Source organism: Cervus elaphus, chromosome 16, assembly GCF_910594005.1.
Source record: "Cervus elaphus chromosome 16, mCerEla1.1, whole genome shotgun sequence".
Taxonomy (NCBI): Eukaryota; Metazoa; Chordata; class Mammalia; order Artiodactyla; family Cervidae; genus Cervus; species Cervus elaphus.
Genome location: NC_057830.1, coordinates 33,022,825 through 33,029,232, shown reverse-complemented (window position 1 = coordinate 33,029,232; position 6,408 = coordinate 33,022,825). Strand labels below are relative to the sequence as shown.

At 39.0% G+C, this 6,408-nt stretch overlaps 1 non-coding gene across 1 annotated transcript; it reads right to left on the bottom strand.

Annotated features, from left to right (window-relative positions):
- Positions 1 to 3,467: 3,467 nt before the first annotated feature.
- Positions 3,468 to 3,600, bottom strand: LOC122673106. The gene has a single exon (XR_006334596.1). It is a non-coding gene; the product is annotated as a small nucleolar RNA SNORA2/SNORA34 family (small nucleolar RNA).
- Between the last annotated feature and the right edge of the window lie 2,808 nt (positions 3,601 to 6,408).

Here is a 6,408-nt window from a genome sequence, read left to right as displayed (position 1 = left end):
GTGGTTTTTGCCCTACATTATACAGAGTGAAGTAAGCCAGAAAGATAAAGACCAATACAGTATACTAACGCATATATATGGAATTTAGAAAGATGGTAACAATAACCCTATATGCAAAACAGAAAAAGAGACAGATGTACAGAACAGACTTTTGGAATCTGTGGGAGAAGGCGAAGGGCACTGACCTTTTGAAGGAGGTTCCCATTATCTTCATTACCTCCACCATAGTTTGGCCCCAGGTAAATAATGGAGGGAACACAGCCCCACCCATCAATAGAAAATTGGATTAAAGATTTACTGAGCATGGTCCTGTGGATCAGAACAAGACCCAGTTTCCCCCTCAGTCAGTCCTTCCCATCAGGAAGCTTCCATAAGCCTCTTATCCTTCTCCATCAGAGGGCAGACAGATTGAAAACCACAATCACAGAAAACTAACCAATCTGATCACATGGATCACAGCCTTGTCTAACTCAATGAAACTATGAGCCATGCCGTGTAGGGCCACCCAAGATAGATGGGTCACAGTGGAGAGTTCTGAAAACATGGCCCACTGGAGAAAGGAATGGCAAACCACTTCAGTATTCCTGCCTTGAGAACCCCATGAACAGTATGAAAAGGCAAAAAGATAGGACACTGAAAGATGAACTCCCAGGTCAGTAGGTGCCCAATATGCTACTGGAGAAGAGTGGAGAAATAAATTCAGAAAGAATGAAGAGATGGAGCCAAAGCAAAAACAAAACTCAGTTGAGGATGTGACTGGTGATGGAAGTAAAGTCCGATGCTGTAAAGAGTAATATTGCATCAGAACCTGGAATGTTAGGTCCATGAATCAAGGCAAATTGGAAGCAGTCAAACAGGAGATGGCAAGAACTGACATTTCAGGGCTCAGTGAACTACAATGGATGGGAATGGGTGATTTAAACTCAGATGGGCAAGAATCTCTTAGAAGAAATGGAGTAGCCATCATAGTCAACAAAAGAGTCTGAAATGCAGTACTTGGATGCAATCTCAAAAATGACAGAATGATCTCTGTTCATTTCCAAGCCAAACCATTCAATATCACAGTAATCCAAATCTATGCCCCAACCAGTAATTCTGAAGAAGCTGAAGTTGAATGGCTCTATGAAGACCTACAAGACCTTCTAGAACTAACACCCAAAGATGTCCTTTTCATTATAGGGGACTGGAACGCAAAGGTAGGAAGTCAAGAAATACCTGGAGTAACAAGCAAATTTGGCATTGGAGTATAGAATGAAGCAGAGAAAAAGGTAATAGAGCTTTGCCAGGAGAATTCACTGGTTATAGCAAACACCCTCTTCCAACAACACAAGAGAAGACTCTACACATGGACATCAGCAGATGGTCAATACCAAAATCAGACTGATTATATTCTTTGCAACCAAAGATGGAGAAGCTGTATACAGTCAGCAAAAACAAGACTGGGAGCTGACTTTGGCTCAGATCATGAACTCTTTATTGCCAGATTCAGACTACATTGAAGAAAGTAGGGAAAACCACTAGACCATTCAGGTATGACCTAAATCAAATCCCTTTTGATTATACAGTGGAAGTGAGAAATAGATTCAAGGGATTAGATCTGAGAGACAGAGTGCCTGATGAATTATGGATGGAGGTTCATGACATTGTACAGGAGGCAGAGATCAAGACCATCTCCAAGACAAATAAATGCAAAAAGGCAAAATGGTTGTCTGACAAGGCCTTACAAAGAGCTGTAAAAGAAGAGAAGCAAAAGGCAAAGGAGAAAAGGAAACATATACCCATTTGAATGCAGAGTTTGAAAGAATGGCAAGTAGAGAAAAGAAAGCCTTCCTCAGTGATCAATGCAAATAAACAGAGAAAAACAATAGAATGGGAAAGACTAGAGATCTCTTCAAGAAAATTAGTGATACCAAGGGAACATTTCATGCAAAGATGGGCACAATAAAGGACAGAAATGGCATGGACCTAAAGAAGCAGAAGATATTAAGGAGAGGTGGCAAGAATACACAGAAAAACTATACAAAAAAGATCTTCATGACCCAGATTATCACGATGGTATGATCACTCACTTAGAGCCAGGTATTCTGGAATGCGAAGTCAAGTGGGCCTTAGGAAGAATCACTATGAACAAGGCTAGTACAGGTGATGGAATTCCAGTTGAGCTATTTCAAATCCTGAAAGATGATGCTGTGAAAGTGCTACACTCAATATGTCAGCAAATCTGGAAAACTCAGCAGTGGCCACAGGACTGGAAAGGGTAAATTTTCATTCCAATCCCAAAGAAAGGCTGTCCCAAAGAATGCTCAAACTATCACACAATTGCACTCATCTCACACACTAGTAAAGTAATGCTCAAAATTCTCCAAGCCAGGCTTCAGCAATACGTGAACCGTGCTGGGTTTAGAAAAGGGAGAGGAACCAGAGATCAAATTGCCAACATCCTCTGGATCATCAAAAAAGCAAGAGTTCCAGAAAAACACCTACTTCTGCTTTATTGACTATGCCAAAGCCTTTGACTGTGTGGATCATGACAAACTATGGAAAATTCTTCAAGAGATGGGAATACCAGATCACTTGACCTGCCTCTTGAGAAATCTGTATACAGGTCAGGAAGCAACAGTTTGAGCTGGACATGGAACAACAGACTGGTTCCAAATTGGGAAAGGAGTACATTTAGTCTGTATATTTTTACCTTGCTTTTTAAACTTACATGCAGAGTACATCATGAACAAGGCTGGGTTGGATGAAGCACAAGCTGGAATCAAGATTGCTGGGAGAAATATCAATAACCTCAGATATGCAGATGGCACCACCCTTATGGCAAAAAGTGAAGAAGAACTAAAGAGCCTTTTGATGAAAGTGAAAGAGGAGAGTGAAAAAGTTGGCTTAAAAGTTAACATTCAGAAAACTAAGATCATGGCATCAGGTCACATCACTTCATGGCAAATAGATGGAAACAATGGAAACAGTGAGAGACTATTTTCTCAGCCAGCAAAAAATCATGTTCTCTCTAATGAGATTCACTAAGGCCATCAGCAAAAGTATTAGCAGAGACATTACTTTGCCAACAAAGATCCATCTAGTCAAGGCTATGGTTTTTCCAGTAGCCATGCATGGATGTGAGAGTTGGACTATAAAAATAACTGAGTGCTGAAGAATTGATGCTTTTGAACTGTGGTGTTGGAGAAGACTCTTGAGAGTCCCTTGGACTGCAAGGAGATCCAACCAGTCCATCCTAAAGGAAATCAGTCCTGAATATTCATTGGAAGGATTGCTGCTGAAGCTGAAACTCCAATACATTGGCCACCTGATGTGAAGAACTGACTCATTGGAAAAGACCCTGATGCTGGGAAAGATTGAAGGCGGGAGGAGAAGGGGAAGACAGAGGATGAGATGGTTGGATGGCATTACTGACTCAATGGACATGAATTTTCTTTTTTTTCTTTTTTCTTTTTTTTAAATGACTGAGATGTTTCTTTCTAATGAATTGACCATTACATTTCGAAGATCTGAAATGGCCAACAGACCATAGAAAGAGACTTCTTTAGGCTCCTGTTTGGACATGAATTTTAGTAAACTCTGGGAGTTGGTGATGGACAGAGAGGCCTTGCGTGCTGCAGTTCATGGGGTCACAAAGAGGCAGACACGACTGAGTGACTGAACTGAACTGAAGAAGTTGTAGAACAGAGTATAACAATTGTCTTGCTGGATGCTTATAGTAGCATCGTTAACTGACCTACATGGATAGCTGCAAAAACAAAGGATTCTGGCACCAAGAAGTTTACCAACAACCAGGTGCACCCCCTCCCATTTTAGTGTAAAAGGATCCTGAGTTCTAATTCTGTTAAGGCGGTTCCTTGGGACACTAGCCCACTATCTTCTTGGTCTGCTGACTTCCCAAATACAGTCGCTATTCATTGCTCCAACAATTTGTCTTTTGATTTATTGTTTTGTCATGCAGCGAACAGTACAAGCTTGAGCTTGTAACATTATCAGCTACTCCTGAACTTTTTAAAAAGTTGATTTTTTATTTTCTGATAGTTTCAGATCTGTAAGAAAACAGCAAAGATAATACAGACTTTCCATATACCCCACAAAAGATTTCTCTTTTGTCAACATCTTCCTTATATCTGTGGCACATTTGTCACAATTGAGGCAGCAAAACAATTTGGGTTTTATTGGTTTCCTCCACTGTCCTTCTTCTATTCTAGGATCTCACCCAAGATACCACATTATACTTAGTTATCATGTCTCCGTAGGCTCCTCTGGCCTAAGGTCATTTCCTCAGACTTTCTGTTTTTCATGACCTTGACAACATCAAGGAGTGTGGATTAGTTATCTTGTAGAATGTCTCTCAGTTTTGGATTTGGGTTTGTTGGATAGTTTTCTCATAATTAGCCTGGGGCTAGGGGTTTTTGGAGGAAGACTACAGAGGTACAATATCCTTCTTGTTACAATGTATCAATACTATTACTGAATTTTAAAGCTAACTCTTTAATTTTTTTATTTATAGCATCAGTAGCTCCATGAATTTTCTTTTATACTTTTGCTGATGGCCTTACTGAATCTCATTGGAGAGAACGTGTTTTTTTTGCGGGCTCATCAGGTCTTAGCTAAGCCTTAATAGCAGAATATATTTTTTTTTAATTTTTAATTTTTTAAAATTTTATTTGGAGGCTAATTACTTTACAACATTGTGGTGGTTTTGCCATACATTCACATGAATCAGCCATGGTTGTACATGTGTTCCCCATCCTGACCCTCCCTCCCACCTCCCTCCCCATTCCATTCTCTCAGGGTCATTTTGAAGGGGTTCTGCACCCTGAGTTTTGCCTCAGCTAGCTAACACAGCCTTGGCTGTACTAGTCATGTAAGTTTTACTCCATTGAGATGTAGAACACTTTTTAAAAAATGCTACTAACAGGTAAATGGAAGCATTTCTGGTTCTTAAAGGTGCAAGTACTATCCAAGGTCTTTGTGGATACCGTGAGGAAGTACTACTCTTATTGATAGGTAGGTGAAACTGAGCTTACAGGAGCAAGGCTGAAGGAGAAAATATAAATATATTTTATATTTATATAAATATAAACCACGTGTCTCATAGATAGCCCCCAAATTCCACGTTCACTTATTTTTTAAGACTATAAAACTACCAATAAAGATAATCTCCAAATTGCTGCTGCTTGTAGACTTTCACTATCTTGGCACAAAACCCACCATCTCTCATGAACTTGTCCTCACTCAAGCTTCCCAGTCTCTTATCCTGGGAAGGTCCACTTGAAACTATGCCCTGGATCAAGAAACTACATCCATATCTCCATTTAATACTACTTTGCGGTGATTATTTGCAATTACCAAGATTTGGAAGCAACCTAACTGTCCATCAATAGATGAGTACATAATGAAGATGTGGTACATATATATAATGGGATACTACTCAGCCATAAAAAAGAACAAAATTTTGCCATTTGGATAAACTTGAAAGGTATAATGCCAAGTGAAATAAATCAGACAGAGAAAGACAAATACTGTATGTTATCACTTATACGTGGGATCTAAAAAACAAAACAAACTAGTGAATACAACAAAAAAGAAGCAGATTCACAGATATAGAGAACAAAGTAGTGGTTACAAGTAGGGAGATGGGAAGGAGAGGGGCAATGTAGGGGTAGAGAATTAAGAAGTACAAACTATTAGGTATAAAATAGGCTACAAGGATATATTGTACAACATGGGGAATATAGCCAGTATTTGATAATAACTCTAAATGGAGTATAACCTTTAAATATTGTGAATCACTATATTGTACACCCATAACATCTAATATTGTATATCAACTATACTTCAGTGGGGTTTTAACATTTTATCCAGATCTGCTAAAAAACATGTGGTTGTTCAGTTGCTAAAAATGTAAAATGCTTTCCCAGCTAAAAACATGAAATGGTTACAAATTTCAGGAAAGCCAGCGATCTTGGATAAACAGAAAGCACTAGGGCAATTTCAAAATGGCAACAATCCTTATTGCCCTTCCAGAGGCCAGATGGAACAAATTTGTTCTGGAGTTTGTCTGACTGTGTTTTATTTTGTTTATTTTATTTATTTATTATTTTGGTGTGCATCTGTCTGCACTTACAGGCAACAGCTCTCCTGTAAGACAAGATAGAAGCAGACTGTTTATTGTAGATCTCAACTGAAGGTGCAGATGTTTTGGCTCAGTGAATAATAAACAATTCTTTGACCTATTTTTAATTTTAGTTCATGAAGTAATAGGAAAATACAGCAACTTTTTGAATGTACTCTTGGAGAGAGACTGAGAGAGAGAGAGACAAATTCATTTGATAGTAGATGATTCTGATTAGGTCCCAGGCCTCCTTTAAGACATCATCCTTATTCTCCTTTCCATCATCA